Source organism: Vulpes vulpes, chromosome 5 (assembly GCF_048418805.1).
Source record: "Vulpes vulpes isolate BD-2025 chromosome 5, VulVul3, whole genome shotgun sequence".
Classification (NCBI taxonomy): Eukaryota; Metazoa; Chordata; class Mammalia; order Carnivora; family Canidae; genus Vulpes; species Vulpes vulpes.
This window is the reverse complement of record NC_132784.1, coordinates 114,863,382-114,888,115: the sequence shown is the minus strand read 5'-3', so window position 1 is coordinate 114,888,115 and position 24,734 is coordinate 114,863,382. Positions and strand designations below refer to the sequence as shown.

Sequence of the window (24,734 nt, the reverse complement as noted above, 5' to 3'; positions counted from 1 at the left end):
TATAGTAGTTGAGATGCTTCATTCTCTTCTTTAAAGGTCCTTTCACCTGAATGAGGCAGTTCACACTTGACCTGTTCCCATTGACCTTCTAGGCCTCTAAGTTGAATCAAGTTTGCCTGGGAGGGTGTCTATTATTTAACCACAGACACCCATTGGATTGGACCCATTGCTCCAAGTATTCTGAATTAAAAGTGGAAGGCAGGATGCTTGCTGTGGGGGGCGGGGGGGGGCGTGCTCAGGGGCAGCAGCAGAGATGTCACCTATAGGGTCTTGGGCTCAGCTGAGACTCACTGGACCACAATTTCTACTTTTGCAAAATCAGCAGAGGATTCCCAGGGACCTAAATGTGATGCCTGAGAGGGAGCAGTGCAGTGTGTCCCTGGGGAAAAGGGTTGCTCCAGGAAAGAGAGCCCGAGCGTTGTGGTCAGGGATGAATGGGGACCCAGCAAGGAGCGCGCACACAGTGCCTCCTGGCATTCCAGGCTGCGGAGTTGCGGTCCTCAGGTCAGCAACGGTGAGCCATTGTTCCTGGGGAGATGCTCAGTGGGCTCCTGGGAGACTCTGCTCACAACACCTTCCACCTGATGACCACACAGCCTGGTTTTACGTGTTTCGGTTTTAAGACAGTTTCTCTAATGCATAGGTGTATTTGTACACATTTTATCGTATGGAGAATTTCCCGATACTGAATTACCAGCTCAGAAGTGTGTAACATTTCCCAGTTTGGGTACTTGACTGTCCGCGTCTTTGGCATCAGCCCCACAGCTGTGCTTCCCACAATGTTTTTATTATTTTATTTTATTTTATTTTATTTTATTTATTTTATTTTATTTTATTTTTTTATTATTTATTTATTTATTTATTTATTTTATTTTATTTTTAAACATTTATTTTTTTATTCATAGAGACACACAGAGAGATAGAGAGGCAGAGACACAGGCAGAGGGAGAAGCAGGCTCAGTGCAGGGAGCCTGATGTGGGACTTGATCCCAGGACCCAAGGTCACGCCCTGAGGTGGAGACGGTGCTAAACCCGCTGAGCCACCCGGGCTGCCCCCCACAATGTTTTTAGAAACAAACAAGAAATGGTCATCATCTCACCAATCCATGAACATAGCTCCTTTCCCCTTTCTCGTGGCATCATCACAGGGTCCTCGTTACTTTAGCACTTTCTGGGGTGGATCCACCCCAGGACATCATGATTGTCCTGCCCCTTTTCCTGGATTTACTGCACTGTAGCTTCATTAGCACTGAGCTCATGGCCACAGCTCTGCACCGGGGTCTGAGCAAGCCTGCTGTACACATGCATATTGTCTGTGAGGCACATCCCACCTTCCTGTGCTTAGGTCATCAGTCAGCTCCGGGGCCCTGGGCTTCAGGCACTTTTTAAACAGTGATATCACCTAGAAGGACCATGAAAATGAGGAAACATGGCACCAATGGACCATGAACAAGATCCACGTTTACAGTGTGGGAATTAACAGGGGAATCCGAGGGGCACCTGAGGTGGGTGACACGTCAGGCCACTCTTTGTGTCCATGAACAGTGGTGGGTTCATGTGTCTAGGGCTGCAAGTCAATGTCCCCAGGTAGATCTATCAGCCCAGAGTCCACGAATAAGGAAATGGATGCTTTGTGACCAATGACCTCCATGGCAGTGCGAGCGGAGACATCCACAGACTGACTTCAGTTACTCTAGATCTCGTTAATTAGCTAAAATAATCATTCTCAAGCCCTGATCTTGCAGCAGGGACATTTAGTGTCACGTAGTGGGGAGGAAAAGGTCATCACTGCCTCTGGAGTGTTAAAATTTTGCTTTCCTAATCTATTTACCTGTTTCATTGTGTTTCTATCTAGTTTCTTCCTTCCTTCCCTCCTTCATTCCTTTTTTCCTTCTCCTTTTCTTTCCATTTGCTCTCTTCCTTCCTTTTCCTTCCTCTCTTCACTTCCCATTCCTTCCTTCTTTCTTTTCTATTTTATCCTTGAATTTGATTTTCGAAAGTTTCTCAAATATATCGTTTTAAATTAAAAGGAAAAAAAACATTCATACAGAAGAGATTCGACTTATCTGCTTTGAAGAAATATATTAAAGAAAATGGAAGGTTAAAAAAAAATCACACCCCAAATATGGTTTAGCGAATGTTTTCTTAAGTCTTAAATTAAAAGGAAAAAAAGAACTCATTTACACAGAAGAGATTCGACTTACCTGCTTTGAAGAATTATGTTAAACAAAATGGAAGGTTAAAAAAAAAAGCAAAGACACTTAAGATTTGTATTTGTCCTTAGCAAGTCCAGTTTTAAATGGGCTTTCCGGTCTTTGCACTTGATCAGGATTATCTCTCTGGAATTTGCATTTGAAAGGAATTCCTGGAGATCTCCCCGCAGAACTCCACATATTTATAGTTGGGAGACCCTGGAGAAAATACCAGCAAGCTCTTTCTAGAAGGACTTTGGATCTTTTAAGGTCAGAATGTTTAGAATGCATGTAAGATGTTCCGATTAAAAAAGGACTGTTGGTCTTTGACTTGCTTTTGGAACCACACTCCTGGCCCATAGACTAGAGGTGTTGAAAGAGGAAGAGCTGTTTTTAGTTTCCCAAAGAATTTCCGAATTGCCTGACAAATATCAAAGGACTGACACATCCGTCCACCTGTGAGAAAGTCCTCTTTTCCTCTGGGGACCTTTAGCTTAGGAGAGGAGGCCTGAAGTAGTTTCCCTCAGCTCTGAGCATCAGCTTTTACTTTGGCCAAAGTTCTGATGATGGATTTATGACATTTTTCAAAGTATCCTAGCAGGACGTGGCTGGGACAGCGGTAAAGGGCGCTGGCGGCGCAACCTTATGGAGCTGAGAGGCATCCGCAGAAATCCTCCCTTTACCAGGCCTGGAGGCACCCCAAAGATCGCCAAGGAAAGACCCAACGGGGGGGATCCCTGGGTGGCTCAGCGGTTTGGCACCTGCCTTTGGCCCAGGGTGTGATCCTGGAGTCCCGGGATTGAGTCTCACGTCGGGCTCCCGGCACGGAGCCTGCTTCTCCCTCTGCCTGTGTCTCTGCCTCTCTCTCTCTCTCTGTCTATCATGAATAAATAAATAAAATCTTAAAAAAAAAAAAAAAAAAAAAGAAAAGAAAGACCCAACAACCCGCGTGTCCCAGGCAGCAGAAAGTCAAACCGTGATCTTAGGACGTCAAAGTGGATGAGCGGGAAGGAAAGAGTTATTTTGAGAAAGGATTAGTAGTCAATGGGTTTGGATTTGGAAAGAAAGGGCTAATGCGAACTTGTATTTAATTCCCTGTCTGCTGGGCTCAGGAAGTAATCGGTTTAAAACAACTCTGGAGGACCCTCCCTCGGTTGGAAGAAATATTTTGCTGTGGCCCTTTGCTCGGTCTTTGACCAAGGAGTGGAAAAAGTACACTTTCAAGTGCACTTCTTCAATGAACGCTGTCTGATTGGAAGGTTCCCCGTAGCGCCCACTGTCAGTCTAGGTCAGTTGTAGTATGTACACTTACCCTGCTCCATGACTCCAGCTTCCAGGACTGAGGTTCTTAGACATGAGCTGAGCAGTGTCGTGCCCAAGATTGCGAATCCGAGAAACCACCGAGGAGCCTACACCCATGTAAGTGCACGAGGGTTTACTTGCAAGCTCGAGCTTGGGTCCAAGTATACTCGACACAGCAGAGCAGGGACTTGGACCCCGAAGTGGGTTACAGCTGGGTTTTTTATGGGCTGGTCTAGGGGATTTTCAGAAGGGGGGGAGGAATTTCTCAAGTTCTGTTTACATTCTGATATGGGGCTTTCATGGGCATTGAGCTCTGTTCTCATTCTAATATGGGACTTTCTGCCACGGGTGTGGGCTCTGTTGTCTTTCTGATATGGGATTCCCTGCCAAGGGCAATTCTGCAGTTTTTCCTGTAAAGTTCAGCCTTATTCACGGGGGCCTAAGACGGCTGTACCTGTGCTAACGCTAAACTTGAGGTGGAATGGCCTTAATTTCTCTCGGCCTCCACAAGCAGGTGCTCCTGAGGGTGACATGCTTGACTGTTTAGAATGTAAGGACCTCATGAAGCCTCTGGGTTTCCTAGAGCTGCAGTAATAGCTACAAAGGACGGGCCATGGGGTTGGGGTTGTGCATGGGCTACGGTGCACCTCATTGCTCAGTTTTCTTGAGGTTGGCAGGTGACCGAGTCTCAATCTGACCCATTTGGTGACCAACTTCTGTCTCAGGAGCCTTCTGGGGGATGGTGAGGGCTCTAACAGCCTTTCAGTGCTCCAACAATCCCAACTTTGGGGCTGTTTGACCCCTGAGATCCCTCTAGCAACTGCCTTCATTTACACACACCAAGACAACAAACATGCACCTACCTATAGGATCTGGCCATAAGAAGGCCCCAAGCACCATCAACTCCCCTGCGACCTTGTGGAAGCTGTGCCCCCAAGAGTTTGGTCTCAAAGGCTAGGGGTGTGGCCTTGGCAGACCCTCCTGGCAGCTCTGTGTGTTCCAGGGAAGGCTGCAGGCCCGGGTGGCTCCAGGCGTAAGCGCCTGCAAGCTCCAGCTGACCCTGCCTGGAAAAGAAAGCCAATTGGATTGGGAATGCCAGCAAGCGGGGCTCCGGGCCAGGAGCTTACCCGAGGTCCTTGGGAAGGTGGGAAACGCAGTGAGGTTCAAGGGTGCCTGGGTTCCTGCTGTGTTTCTCCGGGTCCCTCAAGGCTGCTGGAAGCTCACTGGGGATCCCACCGTTACCACCAAATCTACTAAATAATAAAATTCAAACAAGTACTTTTGAAAATCTAATTGGCTCTATTGAATGATTCATGAATCAGCAGGACCCACCTAGGAAGTAGGAAAGCACTAGGGGAAGTTGTACAATATGGAATATTTTATAGGCCGAGGTGAGGCCAGGCAGCTATTAGCAAAAGAGAAGGAGCGTTCCAACACCCAGGCCTGCTTTCTAGGAGGAGGAGCAAAGGGTGTTATCACGCACATGACCTCATCTACCTTTTGAGTGGAGAGGACTCAGGTGACGGACTCATTGGCTCTGATGGAAAGAAAAATTTACTGACATTGACTGGTTAAGGCTACATTTCTGGTCGGGTTCAATTAGTTAAGATGGGTATGAAGCCCCCGTGTGCAGACTCCGTTCAGGGCATCATTCTGGACTTAAACAATTTTCTAATAGGAAGAACCTCATGGAGAACTGTCCCAGTCTCTAGCACCCGACCAGCAGAGCTGCCCTTGGTACCCGGCTGGCTCCCTGCTTGCGACAGGGAGTGGGGCACCCGCTCTGTTCTGGTTCAGTCTCATCCTCAGCCAGGTGCTTGGTTTTTCAGTTTTGGGATTGGGCCTCCTAAGGGCTCCCGCCTTTCTCTCAGCAGATGGAGCCTCTCCTCTGGGACAGGGTGTATTACTGGCCCTCCCTCCCTGTGTCCCCAGACCCCAAGCTGCACTGTGGCTTCACCTGTGCCCTGAGGCAGTGGGGCTCCCTGTCCTTCCCACACCTGGTTAAGGCTTCTTTCTGTTGGGAGATGATGGTCTTCCTGCCCTTCTCAGGCAGCAGGGCTCCAGTAGCTTCAGGCTTGTATCTGGAGAAAGCAGTTCTCTGGTCTGTATCTTGGCTGCCAGCCTTTCAGGAGCACCTGGTGTGGTCAATGGAAGAAGTCTAGAGATAAGGATAATTTCCTGATTCTGTGATTCTCGGGGTTCCAGGTACTCATGCCAGCCTTTAGTCATCTGTTTACAATTTCAGTGGAATTATTTGTTCTGCTTAATTATTTTTTCTGAGCATCTGTCATATGTCCCCAGTAAGCAAGCATCCCCTATTTCCTTTGAAGAGTCTGTCTTTCCATATATTTTGATTACCACGTTGCTCTGATCCTCTGGCTCTGATGGATTCAAGAGACAAGGTTTTGATTATCCAGCTCTTAAAATTCTTAACTACGGGAGTGGGTTCTTTCTATATTCCAATCATAACTTTCTAAAAAAATATTATCTGTTTAACATTAGCCTGAGATTACATCTGTTTACCTGTTAACCAAGAAATAACAAGTCAAACACGTTTATCCAGGTGATACAAAGCACAAACAAATATTGAAGTGTCATAAAACAAGACCATCATGAAAAAGGAAGGTCAGCATGTCCAGCAGAGGTCAGCTCATGAGAAAACAAGCATGGAACTTTTAAGCAGGAAGAGTAAGAAGGGACTCTGGATACATGATTCTAGAACATTCTACTAACTTCACTTGCTTCACATTCTCATGGTTTCTTTTTTTTTTCTCATGGTTTCTTATAACAAGTAATAAGAGTTTCAAGCAGGACCCTCTGTGTAAACTCCATAATTATTTGCATATGACTTTATTTTGAAAAAAAAATTGGTAAGATTGTCATCTCATGAAGTAGGAATGCAACTAATAATTTTGTGATGCTTACAAAATTTTTATGTTGAATATCTCCAGGGTTTTGAGAGTAATTGGACCCCAGAACTGAACTATTCAATCATTCAGAAATAACCATTGGGCACCTACCACATGCCAGGCCCTCTGTTATGTTGGGGTCATGAAGGGGGAGAAATGCCTGAGGCCAAGCAGTGAGTCAAGATTATGAATGAGCAAGGGTCACCACTTTAGAAATATTATTTCCAGCAGGCTTGTTTTCGTCTAGATTGTGTGTATTATAATAAAGCTCAGCACACCAAAATGAATAGTCTTCATTCAAGTGTTATCTTCCTAAGTAAACTAGGAACTCCTTGAAGAAAGTGACTGTGAACACTGTATTTTCATGAAGGCAGCACGGTGCTTGGATCTAGGCAGGTGCTAAATGTCGAATTGGTGTGTGAGTAGATATTAATGCCAGTCAGATGGAGGGGGTATTTTTCAGTTGTTTCCATGTCCTGTGGTCTCAGTGATGCCTAAGAAAATGGAGGTTCCTCCCTAAGAAAATGGAGGTTCCTCCCTAAGAAAATGGAGGTTCCTCCCTAAGAAAATGGAGGACTGGGGGTTGCTGAGACTCTTACATAAGCAACCATGGGGGAATTTGTACAAGTAAATAGAGTAATTGTTTTGAAGAAACCCATAAGCTGAAAATGGCATCTCAGGCCAGGCCAAGTCCCCAACCCTTGATTAATCCTTAACCCAACTGCAATTCCAACCTCCCCCAGAAATGTTCACCATCAGTGAGGAATTCTCTGGTCAGCCCCAGTGAGTTACTCTGTCACATGTGCCCTCTCCACCCTGCAAGGAGGGGAGGTCATCTGCATGGTAAGACCCCCTGCTCTTCCATTTAAGGGAAGTTGACCTTGCCTGAAACACTCCTGTCTTTTTTGTCAACTTCCTTCCAACAAAAACCCCCCATTTGCACCACTCATCAGAGCTCCCCTCTATCAGCCGGATGGGAGGCTGCCCTACTCTAGAATCACTTAAGAAAACCAGGTAGGTCTTCAGATTTATCTGGTTGATTTTGTTTTTTAACTAAAGCAATGAGAGGACAGATATGTGAATGAGTTGGAGGGTTGCTGGTGAGACGGGGAAGGAAATACCTGGGCGGGGGGGGGAGTCCACAGGGCAGGAGGGACAGAGAGACAGCAAGTGCAGGGCTGGTTCTGGGAGCTGGGTGTTTTCCTGGGTTACTCTCTGGGTGAGAAGAAAGGGCCTGAGAGGTGGGGGTCACTTTTCCAGGCCACACAGGACTTGTTCTGTATCATCTGAATCAGGGGGCGGGGGCGGGATGTTCTGGTGACAGGGAGAAGCTGGAGGCCAGAGAGGATGGTCAGAGCAGGAGGGGAAGTGAGACTGAGTAGGTGTCCAGGAGAAGCACATTTGTGTTGCTGCACACAACTCAGGGAAGTGTTGTGTGTGAAGAGGAAGTCAGAGGAGAGGGGCTAGGAGGGGGTAGGTGTGTGAGGACAGATGTCAAAGAGCGACTTTGCAAGAGAAAACATCTGCAAACACAATGCTGTTCCTGCAACTTGTGCTGTTGGTGGTTCTCCTCCGGGGCGGGTGGGGGATGGGGGGGTGGGGGTAGGGGGGATGGGGAGGTGACAGCGAAGATGGTGAGAGCTCAGGTCCTGCCCAGTGGGTGCATGTGTGCATGTGTGTGTGTGTGTGTGTGTACATGTGTTGGCGTGTCTGTATGTGTGTTTTATTATGCACGCGTGTGTATGAGTGTGTATGTGTGCGTGTCTGTACATGTATTTCCCCGTGCCTGTACGCTTGTGTGCATGTGATTCTATGTATGTTCTTTTGTGTTAGAGTGTGTAAATGTGTGTGAATTTGTATCGATGTGTAGGTGTGTTTCTGCACGTGTACATGTGTACTCATGGTGAGGGTGGGGGTACATGTGTGCACTAGTGGTGTGTTGTGTGTGCACGGGGGGTGTGGGTTCCTCAGCACATACCTGGGCAGGGAGAGAGTCAGCTGGGTTCTTCCCGAGCATCCCCGGCCCCAGGGCCCTGTGCTCTCCTGAAGGGTGGGTGCGAGGCTCGGGCTCAGGGGCAGCACGTGTCTCCTGAGACTACTATGGCTTCTGTCCTCCAGCTTTTGGGTCCCGTCCCCAGCCCCTCTCCATTCCCTCTCCTTCCCAATGTCCTCCTCTTCCCACAGCCTTCCAGGGGCCGATGTACTTCCACATCATCCTGACCACAGCCTTCTACAACTGTTCCTCAACACAAAATCAAGGCTCAGCTTGGCTGGGTGAGCTGCAGACTCCTGGCCGGGACCCCAAGACTGGCAGTTTCTTTTACCGGCAGCCTTGGTCCAAGGGCAACTTCAGCAACAAGGAGCTGATGAAAGCAGAAAACTTATTCCATACCTTCTCCATTAGATCTCCTCTGATATTTCAGGATCATTTCAGTGACTGGCAGCTCGAATGTGAGCTCATTTCCCTCTGGGTGGGATGGAGGAGGCTGGTCTGCATGTGTCCTGGAATCCTTCTTCCTCCAGGAAAGAGGCTCCATTGGCTTCTGAACCTCATGTGTCCCCATCACATGGGGGGAAGCTGAATCCCACCAGTGTGGGCAGAGCGTGGAGCCAGACCCCGATTGTTGAAAAGCTTCCCATCTTCTGCTCCGTCCTGCTCCTCCCATTGACCACAGGCTGGGCTCTCCCGTCCCACTAGTTCTCCCACGACCACCCCTTTCCCTGGCCTCCAACCAGGCAGCTCTGGTCCTCGCTCCTTGACTGTGAGTCTGGTGACTGACTCCTTGATCTGTGTGCTTTTCTCCCATTTTGTCTCATCAATGATGTTTAACTATGTGTTCCCTGTAACCCACAGCACTCCCTTCATCCTACATCGTTTTTACCCCAGCTATCCCTCTGAGTCCTTTGTTTTCTCTACCCATACCCATACACCCATCATGTCTCTCCTCCAACATTTGTTCTTTCCTCAGTCATTCATCTCTTTCTCCAACTTGGTCAAACACCACTTCTCCTGTGTGAGCCTCCCCTCAAACCAAAGCATTTCCCTCTAATCCCCTGAACTTCCCCTTTGCTTCCATCATCAAGTGTTCCACTCATGTCACTTTATCTCCTTCACTCGCCGTGTCCTGTAACTCACAGTCTCTCTTCCCCAGATCCCTTTCAGGTACAGCTGGTATTAGGCTGTGATTCTTACATTGGAGAAGCATCAGTAGATTCACCAAGATGGCTTATCAAGGGTCTGATCTCCTGAGCTTCCAGAACATGTCATGGTGGCCATCTCCAAAGGGAGGAAGTAGGGATCAGTAGGTCTCTATTCAACCAGGACCATGTTTCCCATGAAATAGTACGCAAGCTCTTCAATGAGATCTGCCCCCGCATCCTGTTGAGTCTTCTTGATGCAGGGAAGGCGGATTTCCAGCGACAAGGTCAGTCCTGCTCCCTCCCTCCAAGATTCTGCATTCTGCACTCAGAAATCTGCACTCTTCCTTCAAATTCAGGGTAAGATGGAGTCAAGAAGGAGAGAGGGTGATGGTGATGGGCTTCAAAAGGCAGAAAGGTGTGTCTATCCAAAGTGATGTGAGCACCTCCCCTCAGTCTGTGAATCCCTGTCCTGTCTCTGCAGTGAGGCCCGAGGCCTGGCTGTCCGCTGGCCCCAGCCCTGGGCCTGGCCGTCTATGGCTGGTGTGCCACGTCTCCAGCTTCTATCCCAAGCCTTTGCGGGTGATGTGGATGCGGGGTGAGCAGGGGCAACAGGGCACCTGGCGAGGTGACGTCCTGCCCCATGCTGATGGGACATGGTATCTCTGAGTGAACCTGTATGTGGCAGCCCGGGAGGTGGCTGGTCTGTCCTGGCAGGTGAGACACAGCAGTCTAGGGGGCCAAGACATGGTCTTCCACTGGGGTGAGAAAGAGCTGGGGCCCAAGTGGGAAAAGGGGGCAGTGGTCTTTCAGCAGAGTTGGGGAGCCTGATGAAATATTTGGGAATCTAAGGACTGCAGACCAAAAAGGACTTAAAATTAATAATTCAAGAAACAGAAGAACTGAGGGTGAGGGTCCTGTAGGTGTGGGAACATGGGAGGTTTGGATGAATGGTCTATTTCAGAAGTGGGATGGGAGAAAAAAGTGGAAGAGAGAGGTTGGTTCAGCAAAGATGACACAAGTAAAGAGGACCAAGGAGTACAGTTCAACCCGGGGTGGACGGGAAATGACACCCTCTGTGCCCAACCCCACAGAGAAGCCCCACTCCATGGGCTTGGTCTTCTTGGTGGTGATCGTGCCCCTGGTGCTCCTGGCAGGCCTGGCGTGGTGGCTCTGGAAGTGCTGGTGAGTCTCTGGAGCCCCCTTCCTGCTCTTTCCCACGTGTCTCCCCACCTTTCCATGTGTCCTCAGCCCTCCTGCCGCCCATGCCCTTCCCCCCTGCAGCCTCCCCGCCACCTGCTGCAGAGGGCCTCCTCCTTGTTCCTCCCAGGAAAACACCTGGAGACCTCAGTGCTCGGACTTCCCTTCGGAGCAGGATCCCAGCAGCCCAGGCCCCAGGACTGACCTAAACCCAGCTCAGCACTGATGTTCTGGCAACTCCCTGTGTGCAACTTTATTGAACTTCTGTTTATTGATCAGTTGTCAATATAAGCTCAGCGTTATTTAGTGGGGTTTCTTGTTCTGGTTGGTCCTTGAACTGGAGTCTGAAAGTTTAACTCAATATAAAATGAGGTCCCAGCAACCTCTATGGGTCACAGGCATTAGATGTCACTTCCTCCAGTGAGCCCTCCCTGAGTCAGAAGTGGAAACAATCTCTGCCCGGTGAGAATATCCACCACTTTAACCTGCACTTTGCTAAACTATTCCTGACCCCCAGGTCTTGTTGCCCCTTGTAGTCCCTTTTCTTTTGTAATTCTTACAATTCTTGAAAGAAAGATCATGTCCTTTCTATATTTGCATCCTTGCCAACGAACCTCACCTATATGGAATTTGTGCTCAATAAAAATATATGTTGAATGTAGGACAAATTCATAGTGTTTTTTTTTTTTCTTTTGCTTCCCAATATGTTTGTAGTTGAGACATTTGATGCCTTTTTTTTTTTTTTGGTAAAAATCCCCTCACCTGGCTAGTGTCTTCACTCTTTCTCTGTTCCTGTTGACATCTCCAGGTCCCTAAGTAGAAACAAGTTTGCCTGGGAGGATGTCTATTATTTAACCACAGACACCCATTGGACTGAACCTGTTGCACCAAATATTCTGAATTACAAGTGGAAGGCAGGATGCTTGCTGTGTGTGGGGCTCAAGGGCAGCAGCAGAGATGTCACCTTGGGGCTTGATAGAGATATAGGGTCTTGGGCTCAGCTGAGACTCACTGAACCACAATTTCTACTTTTGCAAAATCAGCAGAGGATTCTCAGCGACCTAAATGTGATGCCTGAGAGGGAGCAGGGGAAGTGTGTCCCTGAAGGGTAAAGAGAAAATCCAGAAAAGGGAATATTTACCTCTCAGGAATGAATGGGGATCCATCAAGGAGGATGCATATAGTTCATCCTGGCATTTGTGGCTGGTGTATTCTAGTCACTGGAGACCGGGAGTCAGTGACAGTGAGCCCCAGGAGTACTCCTGGGGCAAAATCGAGGTTGAGTGTCTGGGGGCCTATGTTCACAATGCTTGCCAACTGATGACTACCCATCTTGGTTTCATGTGTGTTTCTGTTTAAAGACAGCTTCTTTAATACATATGTGTATTTGTAAACAATTTATCATATAGAATATTTCCCTGTACTGAAATACCAGCTCAGAAGTATGTAACTTTTCCAGCTTAGGTACTGTGAGCACCGTTTTTTTTTTTTGGCCTTCAGCCCTGTTGCTGTGCTGCCCGTGATGATTTTAGGAGCAGACAAATAAGAAATGGTCATTATCTCAAGAATCCATGAATATAGCTCCTATTCCTCTTTCCTGTGGTGTCATGATAGCATCCAAATGTTACTTTAGCACTTTCTGGATTGGCTCCACATGAACATCATGAATGTCCTATTCTTTTTCCTGGAGTTACTGCATTGTTGATTCATTAGCACTGAACTCATGGCTCACAGCTCTGCATCAGGAGCCTGAATGAGCCTTAGCTAAGAAGGTGTTTTGTCTGTGAGGCACATCCCCCCTTGTTGTACTTAGGAACACCAGTCAGCCTTGCAGCCTTGGCTTCAGACATTTTAAACACTAAAATCACCAAGAAAAAGCACATAAATGCATAAAATGAGGCATCAAATGGACCATAAATAGGACTCATGTTTACAGTGTGGGAATTAAAACAGGAAGGCACAGGAACACCTGGTTCAGCCTCAGCTAGGATCACCTGAGGTGGGTGCCCCTTTTGGCCACTCTATGTGTCCGGGAGTAGCACTCAGCACAATGGTCTGGAGGTTACAAATCAATATTAGTAGGTAGGCCAATCAGCACAGATTCTGTGATAATGAAGATGGACTCCCTGTGACTGGTGACGCCCACGGCAGTGCAAGTGGAGACATCCATGGCTAAACTTCAGTTACTCTAGATTTCATTAATTAACTCAAGGAACCATTCTCAAGCTCTGACCATGCCACAGGGACATTTTGAGTGTAAAGCAGTGGGGAGGAAAAGGTCATCACTGTTTTAGAAGCTTGAAATTTTTTGCTTTCCTGATTTGATTATGGTTTTCATTGTTGTTTCTATGGAGTTTGTTAGTGCAGCAACTTAAGTGGGTGAACTAGGGTAAAGGGATGTAGTTCTAATATGTTTATGTGTTGATAGAAGGGCCCAGAGCAGAAGAACCTTCCGAGGAACCCAATACAGGCTCCTATCGTTGCACATGTGGACATTTCTGGAAAATAACATTGACATAGGAGGGGTGGTAAAGGTGAAAATTATGGAACAAGGGAGTGGAAACAGTGATACTTCCCCGATTTTCTCTCCTGGATTAGGCCAGCTGGTTGCTTCTCTAGGTCCCAATCTACTGAGTGATCCTCACATTGCCACTATGTTGTTTTTGGTTGGTTGACTCTACCCTCATGTGTAGCCCTGGGCTCCAATCAGCCTGAGGTCATCAGGAGACAGACAGAAGGATGCACTGGTAACCTCCAGTTCAGGCCAGTCATCAGACAGATCCCATTTGTCCTCACCCAGGTTGATGGTTTGGGCCCACCTGCTCCAGGTGGCATAGGTCACACAAAGCCTGATTTTTATGGTCAATGACAGGGGAAAGAGATGTTCTCTCTTGTCCTAGATTATATTGTGCAGGGTATAATGCTGGAAACAATTACAATCCATTTTTTAGCAACAGAAGCAAGCCTGAGGCTGAAATCTGTATGCCTGAAGGTAGAGACATCGTATACATGAAGTTTGTTAAGAAAGTAGATCCCAAGTGTCTCACTACAAATACATAAAAGAAAAATAAAGAAGGAAGCAGGTCAGAAGGGAGAAGCTTCATTGGCAGAGTTGTAAGAGGGTCCCAGACTTGCTTATCGCTTGAAAACAGCTAGATAAATATCTAATAATTTTGAATTCCCAGAAATTAATCTAAGGATTGAGAGAACAAACTGCACAACTTAGGGAGAGAAGAGGCCACATCATGGAAGGTAGGGGGCACAGAATCATGGTTTGGGTAGATACAAATCACAGGTGATATGGAAGGGTAGGAGTCCTGGTTGTGGATGGAGGAGAGAAAAAGAAAGAGAGGGAGAGAGGGTTAGAGAGGAACCCACAGGGGATCACACAATGAAAACAGTTCCCCACCTACTGGGAAAAAGAGAGGGACTGATTTTCATGAGTTATTACAACTAGTAGGGCTGAAAGACTGGAATTTTAGAAGTTGACACTTTGGCCAGTGTGGAGTCTGGCAGGTGCTATTTTGCTCCTCTGGAGAAGGAGGACTGTAACCCAGGGACAGATGGCACAATCTAAGGATTCCCTGGAACACTCAGGAGGAATAGTTCCCCTTTCTTGGAGTACATCTGGGGGAGGTGGCTTTGCATACCCAGGGACAAAGAAACTGGCAAGCACCATTACCCTCCTCTGTCCCAGAACATAGGTGCAAAGACATTCGCAGAGAGCGATCTACCTGGACACCACTTATTTGCTGTACTTTACTCCAAACCCCCAGCCCCTGTGTTTTGGTGTGACTTCCTTCTGGGATAAACCTGCACCAGTCCCAGCCCAGTGAGACCCTCCCCCAAAGAATCAGTGGGAGTCTGCACCATGCCAGTTCCCTGAAGTTTGGAATTTCAAAATCCAGCATCCCTGGGATAAAACATAGAGGCACTGTGCTGTTGGGTGGGAGATGGTCTGGACACAGTTAGAGTAAATGCAAGGGTCTGAGGGGCACCAGGGACATTAAAGAGGAAATTGTTTGCTCTTCTGAGAGGACTTCTCTAATAGCAACAGGAATGGCTCCCCTCTCTGGGAATGAGTGATGGGCCTGGTGCCATTTTCCTCCCCCACCACTCAGCATAAACTTTTATTAAGTAGCACAGTGCCAACAGTAGTGGCCTAAATCACTTGCACCAAGTCCTTGCCCCTATGCACTCTGCAGGTGCTACTTTTCTCAGGCAAGTATTTCTGAGAAGCAGGTCAGTAGGCTCATTCCCTTGGAGGACCAGCAGAAACCTTCACATCCACCACATCTACTGACCACAGAGTTCTGCACAGCTTCAGTTCTAGTGGAAATTGCATCAGGTCTCATTTAACAAGCAGACCAGAGCATACCTTGTAAAAACTCACCACACTCTGGACAAGGTCCAAACATTGCTCACTGCAGCCTCGGAGATCCTCTGCAGACAACTGACCAGAGGGAAAGAGCAGTGAAAACACAGCAGCAGAGTGCACGCAGCACACAACAGAGATCTCTCCTGAAGCACCAGGTCCTGGACAGTATAAGATCAATTATTAATAAAGCTATTACTCTCAGGAGCAGGAAACACACAGGCTTTTAATAACAGAGAAGAAGAGACCAGACAAATTGCCAAAATGGAGGAATTCATCCCAAAAGAAAGAACAAGAAAAGGTCAGGCAGGGATCTAATTAAAACAGATAAGTGATATACCTGATGCAGAATTTAATCATAAAAACACTAGCTGGGCTTGAGAAAAACACAGAAGACATCAGGAAATCCCTTACCACAGAGATAAAGGACCTAAAAACTAGTCAGGTTTAACCAGTTATAACCGAGATTTGAGACTGAATGTAGTGACCACAAGGATGGAAGAAACAGAGGGATGAAGAAGTGGTATCGAAGATAACATCATGGAAAATAATGAAGCTGCAAAGAAGAAGAAAAGAAAAATGTTTAACCACAATGGTAGACTTAGGAAAGTCAGAGACTCCATAAAACATAATTTTTGTATCTTAAAGTCTCAGAAGAAGAGCAGGAAAAGGGGGCAGAAGACTTATTTGAACAAAAACTAAAAACTTCCCTAATCTGGGGAAGGAAACAGACATCTAAATCTAGGAGGCACAGAGAATTCCTATCAAAATCACCAAAAGCAGTCCACATCAAGACAGTAGTTAAACTTGCAAAATGTAGAGATAGAGAAAAAATCCTAACAGCAACAAGAAAAAGAAGTCCCTAACTTATGAGGGAAGACAAATAAGGTTGGCAGCAGATCTTTCCATGGAAATGTAGCACACTAGAAGAGAGTGGCATTAAATATTCAACGTCCTGAATGGGAAAAATCTGCAGCCAAGAATACTTTATCCAGCAAGGCTGTCCTTCAGGATAGGAGAGATAAAGTGTTTCCCAGACAAACAAAAAGTAAAGGAGTCCGTGACCACAAAGGCAGTCCTGCAAGAAATATTAAAGGGAACTCCTTGAGTGAGAAAGAAAGACAAAAAGTGACAAATACTAGAAAGAAGCAGAGAAAATCTCCAGAAACAATGACAAAACTAGTAATAAAATGGCACTGGATTGATATCTATTAACAATCCCTCTGAATATAAATGGACTAAATGCTCCAATCAAAAGACATAGGGTGTCGGAATGGATGAAAAAACAGGACCCATCTATATGCTGCCAACAAGAGATTCATTTTAGACTTAAACACACCTGCAGATTGAAAGGGAGGGGATGGAGAACCATCTACTTTACTAATGAACATCAAAAGAGCAGGAGTAGCCATATATCAGTTTATCAGATAAACTAGAATATAAACCAAAGCCTATAACAAGAGATGAAGAAGGGCACTATATCATAACCAAGGGGTCTATCCAACAAGAAGACCTAACAATTATAAATATTTATGCCCCAAATTGGGAGCACCAAAATATGTAAAACAGTTAATAACAAACATAAAGAAATTCATTGATAATAAGACAATAACATTACGGGACTTTGATACCCCCTTACAGCAGTGGACAGATCACCTAAGCAGAAGGTCGACAAGGAAACAATGGCTTTGAATGACACCCTGGCCCAGATGGATTTGACAGTTATATTCAGAACATTTCATCTTAAACCAGCAGAAAACACATTCTTCCCGAGTGCACAGTGGACAACCTCTAGAATAGATCACATACTGGATCACATATCAGGCCTCCACCAGTACAAAAAGATTGAGATCATATGATGCATATTTTCCAACCAGAATGCTATGAAAGTTGCTGTCCACCACAAGAAAAACATTTGGAAAGATCATGAATACATAGAAATTAAAGAACATCCTACTAAAGAATGAGTAGATCAACCAGGAAATTAAGGAAGAAGTAAAAAAAAAAAAAAATACATGGAAACAAATGAAAATGGAAACACGACTGCCCAAAACATTTGGGACCAGCAAAAGTGGTCCTAAGGGGGGTGTATATAGCAGTACAGGCCCACCTCAAGAAGCAAGAAAAGTCTCAAATTTGCAACCTAATCTTACATATAAAGGATAAAGAAGATGTGCTATATTTATACAATAGAAGATTATTCAACCATAATAAAGAATGAAATCTTGGCGTTTGCCACGACATGGATAGAGCTAGAGGGTTCTTATATGCTAAGCGATATAAGCCAGTCAGAGAAGGACAACTGCCGTATTATTTTAACTCATATGTGGAATTTTAGAAATGAAATAGGTGAACATAGGGGAAAAACAGAGACAAACTGTAAAAGGGACTCTTAACTATAGAAGATAAACCAAGGATTGTTGGAGGGGAGGTGGGCGGGGAACGGGTTAGACGGACGATGGAGATTAAGGAGGGCACTTGTGCTGATGAGCACTGGGTGTTGTATGTAAGTGATGAATCGCTGAATTCTACTCTTGAAACCAATAATAATAATAATAATAAAACAATTCCTAAAAACACATAAACTACCAAAACTGAAACAAGAAGAAATAGAAAATTTGAACAGACTGGAAACTGGGAAAGAAATTGATCACTAATCAAAACTTTCCCAATAAACAAAAGTCTGGGACCAGGTGGTTTCCCACAGGAATTTTACCAAACATTTATTTATCTTTACATTTTTATTTACATTTTAGTTAATTAACATACAGTGCAATACTGGTTTCGGGAATATTATACACTGATTCGTCACTTAGATACAACACCCAGTGGTCATCACAAGGGCCTGCTAATACCATTGCCCACCTACCCATCCCCCACCCATCTCCTTCCATTAACCCTCAGTTTGTTCTCTAACCTTAAGACTCTCTTATGGTTTGTTTTTCTCTCTCCTTTTATCCCCCCATCCCCCTTCCCATATGTTCATCTGCTTTGTTTCCTCAAGTCCACACATGAATGAAATCATATGGTATTTGGCTTTCTCTGATCAATTTATTTCCTTAGCATAAGACACTCCTGCTTCCTCCATGTCTTTGCAAGTAGGAGATTCCATTCTTTTTGATTGATGAGTAATAGTCTATTGCACATTTATATCACATGTTCTATATCCATTCATCAGTCAACGGACATTTGGACTTTCCATAGTTTGGCTATTGATACAGCAGTATCAATTTCATCAAACTTATTAATACTGCTGTATCAATAGCCAAACTGTGCACAATACATCCTTTGGAATCTGTATATTTTTCTTATTTTTTAAACTTTAAATTGGATTAATTAACATAGAGTGTATTATTAGTTTCAGAGGTAGAGTCAGTGATTCATCAGTTGTATATAACATCCAGGGCTCATTGCATCACATGCCCTCCTTCATACCCCTCACTCTGTACTCCCTCTCAACACCCACCCCACAGCAAGCTTCAGTTTGTTTCCTATGGTTAAGAGTCTCTTATGGCTTATCTCCCTCGATCTGTACTTTTGTAACCTCTGGATAAATACCTAGCAGTGCAATTGCTGGGTTGTAGGGTGGCTCTATTTTTAACATTTTGAGGAACCTCCATATTGTTCTCCAGCGTGGCTGAACCAGTTTGCATTCCCATCAACAATGTAAGAGGTTTCTTTCCTCTTTCTCTGCACCCTTGCCAACACCTGCTAGTTCTTGTGTTGTTAATTTTAGTCATGGTGGCAAGTGTAAGGTGGTATCTCATCATGGGTTTGATGCGTATTTCCCTGATGATGAGTGATATTAAGCATCTTTTCATGTGCCTGTAGGCCATTTGGATGTCTTCTTTATAATAATGTCTATTCATGTCTTTCACCCATTTCTTAACTGAATTATTAGTTTTTTGGGTATTGAGTTTGATAAGTTCTTCGCAGATTTTTTAAAAAATATTTTATTTATTTACTCATGAGAGACACACACAGAGAGAGGCAGAGACACAGGCAGAGGCAGAAGCAGGTTCCATGCAGAGAGACCAATGTGGAGCTCGATCCTGGGTCTCCAGGATCCCTCAGGGGTTAAGGCGGCGCTAAACCGCTGAGCCACTGGGGTTGCCCTCTTCACAGATTTTGGATGCAAAACCTTTATAAGATGTATCATTTGAAAATACCTTCCCTCCAAAGGTTGCCTTTAGTTCTATTGTTTTTATTTATTTATTTATTTTTTTTGTGTGTGTGTGTGTGTTTTTTGCAGTGCAGAAGCATTTTATCTTGATGAAGTTTGCTTTTGCTTCCTTTGCCTCCATGACATGCCTAGTAAGAAGATGCAAGATGAGCACTGGGTATTATACTATATGCTGGCAAATTGAATTTAAATAACAACAACAACAACAATAATAAAGATGTTGCTATGGCTGAGGTCAAAGAAGTCGCTGCCTGTGTTCTCTCGTATTTTGATGGCTTTCTATCTCACATTTAGGTCTTTCATCCATTTTGAATTCATTTTTGTGTGCAGTGTAAGAAAGTGATTCAGTTTCATTCTTCTGCAAGTTGGTGTCCAGTTTTCCCAACACCGTTTGTTGAAGAGACTGTCTTTTTTCCATTGGATATTCATTCCTGCTTTGTCAAAGATTATTGAACATATAGTTCTGTGTCCATTTCTGGGTTTTCTATTCTGTTCCATTGATCTATGTGTCAGTTTTTGTGCCAGTACCACACTGTCTGGAGGAGTACAGCTTCAATTCCTGAATCATGATGTCTCCAGCTTTGCTTTTTCTTTTTCAGGATTGCTTTGGCTATTCGGGGTCTTTTGTGAGTTCATACAAATTCCAGGATTGTTCGTTCTAACTCTGTGAAAAATGCTGTTGGTATTTTGATAGGGATTACATTAAATGTGTAGATTGCTTTGGGTGGTGTAGACATCTTAACAGTATATTTCCTTCCAATCCATGAGCATGAAATACTTCTCCATTTCTTTGTGTCCTCTTCAATTTCTTTCATAAGTGTTCTGTAGTTTTCAGAGAACAGATCCTTTACCTCTCTGGTTAGGTTTATTCCAAGGTATAGTATGGTTTTTGGTGTGATTGTAAATGAGATTGATTCCTTGATTTCTTTTTTTGCTGATTCATTATTGGTGTATAGAAATGCAGCAGATATCTGTACATTGACTTTATATCCTATGAATTTACTGAAATCATATATCAGTTCTAATAATTTGGGGGAATTTTTCAGGTTTTCTACATAGAATATCCTGTCATGTGAAAATAGTAAAAATTTGACTTCTTCCAGACCAATCTGAATGCCTTTTGTTTCTCTTTGTTGTCTGATTGCTGAGGCTAGAAATTCCACTATTGTGTTAAATAACAATGATGAGAGTGGATAGCTCTGTTACTGACTGTAGAGGGAAAGCTCTCAATTTTCCCCCACTGATGATTATAATAGAAGATTGTTATAATGAATGGATGTTGTACTTTGTCAAATGCTTTTTCTGCATCTCTTGAGGAGATGGTTCTTATCCTTTCTTTGTATTAATATGCTGTATCACATTGATTCCATTGTGCATATTTAACCACACCTCCAGCCTAGGAATAAATCTCACTTGATCGTGGTGAGTGATTCTTTTGGTGTTAGATTTGATTCATTAGTATCTTGTTGAGAATTTTTGTATTCATGTTTATCAGGGATGTTGGCCTGTAATTCTTCTTTAGTGAGGTCTTTGTCTGGTTTTAAAATGAAGGTAATGATTTCCTCATGGAATGAGTTTGGAAATTTTCTTTCCATTTCAATTTTTTTGGAAGAGTTTAAGAAGTATAAGTATTAGGTCTAGCAGAGATATTAACTTCCAATGAAGGTTCCAATGAGCTACACTGTTCCTAAGGACAGTCCAGAAAATAGCACAATCGTGAGAGACACAATTCCCTGTCCCCACCCAAGGAAAAGTGTGGGTTTGCACTGCCAGAGTCCCTAAAATTTGGAGTTTTGAAACCCAGTTGAGCGCTTGAGATAAAATACAGGCAGAATCAATATAGGGTTCTGATAGAAACCAGGGGCACAGAGGGGTGATTGATTGCTTTTTTTGTGAGGGCTTATTGAAGAGTGGAGGCTATAACCTGTCCGGTCTGGAGCTAGAGAACAAGGTGCAGCCATTTTCATCCCACCCATCAGTGCTGAATCTCTTAGGGAGCAAAACAGCACCACCTCGTGGAGGTCTGAGCCACTTACACTGAGCTCTACCCCACAGGAGGTGGGGAGGGGGAAGGAAAGGCACCCTGGAGGTCCATCTCCACTAGGGCAAGTCCACCTGAGAATCAGTGCAGTAGGCCCCGACCCCAGAAGACGACCACCAATAACTCACTTGCACCAAGTCTATGGATCACAGAGTGTTGCAAAGCTTCATCTGTAGGGCAAGTAGATCTAGCTTTCTTTTTACTTTCTTTTTTATTATTTTTTCATTAAAAAAATATTTTATTTATTTATTTGAGAGAGAGTACGTGGAGGCGCCAAGAGAGAGGAACAAGCAGACTCCATGCTGATAAGGGAGCCTAACATGGGGTCTGATCCCAGGACTCTGGGATTATGACCTGAATGCTAGGCAACCACTTAACCAACTGAGCACATAAGCACCCCTCATTTTTTTCTTATCTTTAAATTCCATTACTCATTTCTTATTAAATTTATTTATTTATTTATTTGACTTTATTTTCTTATTTGAGAGAGAGTTCACAAGAGGGGGAGAGGGCAGAGAGAGAGGGAGAAGTAGACTCCCCACAGAGTAGGGAGCCCAACACAGAGCTCAATCCCAGGACCCTGGAATTTTGACCTGAGCTGAAGGCAGTGTTTAACTGACTGAACCACTCATGTCCTCCTTAATTATTAATTTTAATTTATATATAATTTTATTTTTGGATCTAGCTTCTTTTAACAAGCAGACTAAAACACACTCAGTTTTTTTTTCTTCTTCTTTTTCCTTTTCTGGACAAAATGACAAGATGGAGATATTCACCCCAAAGGAAAGAACAGGAGATAGAACTGATAGTCAGGGATTTAATCAATATAGGTACAAGTAAGATGTCTGAGCTAGAATTTAAAATAACAATTATAAAGCTACCAGCTGGGCTTGAAAAAAGCATTGAAGCCACTAGAGAATCCCTTACTGCAGAAATAAAAGAACTAAAATCTAGTCAGACTAAAATTAAAAATGCTATAACTAAGATGCAAATCCAAATTAATGCCATAAAAATGTGGCTGGATGAAGCAGAGTAATGAACCAGTGATATAGAAGATAAAATTATGGAAAATAATGAAGCTGAGAGGAGGGAAAGAATGTTAACAGATCACAAATGTAGACTTAGAGAATTCAGCAACTTATCAAACTATAATAACATTCGTGTCACAGGAGTCCTAGAAGATGAAGAGAGAGAAAAGGGGGCACAAATTTTATTCAAGTAAATTATCGATGAAAATTTCCGAAATCTGGGGAAGGACATAGACACCAAAATCCAAGAAGCACAGACACAGACAAGACAAATCCAATTAAATTCAACAAAAGTTGACCATCACCAAGACATATCATAGTAAAAAAGTCCTTAAACTATAACAGAAAACAGATCAGGTTTGCAGCAGGTCCATCCACAGAAATCTGACAGGCCAGAAGTGAGTAGCATAATATATTCAACATCCTGAATGGGGAAAATATGCAGCCAAGAATACTTTATCCCATGAGACTTTCAGAATAGATGGAGATCAAAAGTTTCCCAGACAAACAAAAACTAAAGGAGTCTGTGACCACTACACCAGCATTGGAAGAAATATTAAAGGGGAATTTTTGAGTGGGGAAAAAAGGGCCAAAAGTGACAAAGACTAGAAAGGCACAGAGACCATCATCAGAAACACTAAACTCACAGGAAACACAGTGGCATTAAACTCATATCTATCAATAATCACTCTGGATGTAAATGGACTAAATGATGCAATCAAAATGCATAGGATATCAGAATGGATAAAGAAACAAGATCCAACTATTTGCTGCCTATAAGAGACTCAGTTTATTTATTTATTTTTAATTTTTTAAATAAATTTATTTTTTATTGGTGTTCAATTTGCCAACATATAGAATAACACCCAGTGCTCATCCAATCAAGTGCCCCCCTCAGTGCCTGTCACCTAGTTACCCCCACCCCCCACCCACCTCCCTTTCTACCACCCATAGCTCGTTTCCCAGAGTTAGGGAGATTCAGTTTAGACCTAAAGACACCTGCAAATTGAAATTAAGGGGATGGAGAACCATCTATTGTGCTAATGGTCATCAAGAAAAAGCTGAGTAGCCATACTTATATCAGATAAACTAGATTTTTAAGCCAAAGACTTAACAAGAGATGAACAAGGGCATTACATCATAATAAAGGGGTCTATCCATTAAGAAGATCCAACAATTGTAAATGTTTATGCCCCCAAATTCAGAGCACACAGGTATACAAATCAATTAATAAAAAGCATAAAGGAACTCATTGATAATAAGCAAATAATATCAGGAGACTTTAACATCCTGCTCACAGCAGTGGACAGATCACCTAAGAAGAAAATTAACAAGGAAACAATGACTTAGAATGACACACTGGACAAAAGGGACCTAATAGATACATTCAGAACGTTTCATCCTAAAGCAGCTGAATACACATTCCTTTGGCGCGCACACGGGACAATCTCCAGAATGAATGACGCACAGAGTCAACATGTGCAAAAGATCAAGATCATACCATGCATATTTTCTGACCACAACTCTATGGAACTCGAAGTCAAGCACAAGAAAACTTTTGGAAAGGCCACAAGTACATGGGGATTAAAGAACATCCTACTGAAGAATGAATGGGTTAACCAGGAAATTAAAGAAGAAAAAAAATTTCATAGATGCAAATGACTGAAAACATGACAATCCAAAAATATTTGGGATGCAGCAAAGGCAGTCCTAAGAGGGACAGTATATTGCAATACATGCCTACCTCAAGAAACAAGAAAAGCCTCAAATACACAACTTAACCTTACACTTAAAGGATGTGTGCTTTTGTCTTCATGTGTCTGTGATTTGTGACACTCTTACCCGTCTTGCATATTAACCCTGACATCTGGATAAATCCCTGTCCTGGGTGTTTTCATGGATTCCTAACAGACCACTGGTCAGGAATCGAGGTGCAGGGTCTGCTGCGGGTTACATGATTGGCAAATATTTATACTCCAGGATTTTCCTAGAGACGAAGGGGAGAGCTGCTCCAGCATGTAATAAACTGGGAAGTGTTATGGCAATGACAGTTATATACTCAAAATGCAAGAAGTTTTCCATAGATTTATTCCTGACACAGTAATTAATTAATTCATTCATTCATCACTTACTCAGCTCTTCCAATTTGATGGTAACCACTCTGAAAGTGGTTCCAACAATATGAGAAGCAGCTCTGCATCCAGGTATTTAAGATACAATGAATAATCTCTTCCTCCAAGCTCCTTCCTTTTTTGATTTGTACATTTAATCACCCAGAGTCAAACTTCAGAGCTCTTCAGTGAGAAAATTCAACCATGTGTATGTGACGATCTAAATGGCCTTATTAAATGATCCACAAATCAGGC

At 43.9% G+C, this 24,734-nt stretch overlaps 1 pseudogene; it reads left to right on the top strand.

Moving 5' to 3' along the window:
- The first annotated feature begins 1,445 nt into the window (after positions 1-1,445).
- On the top strand, positions 1,446-12,287 carry LOC112912070 (T-cell surface glycoprotein CD1a-like; annotated as a pseudogene).
- Positions 12,288-24,734: the final 12,447 nt, after the last annotated feature.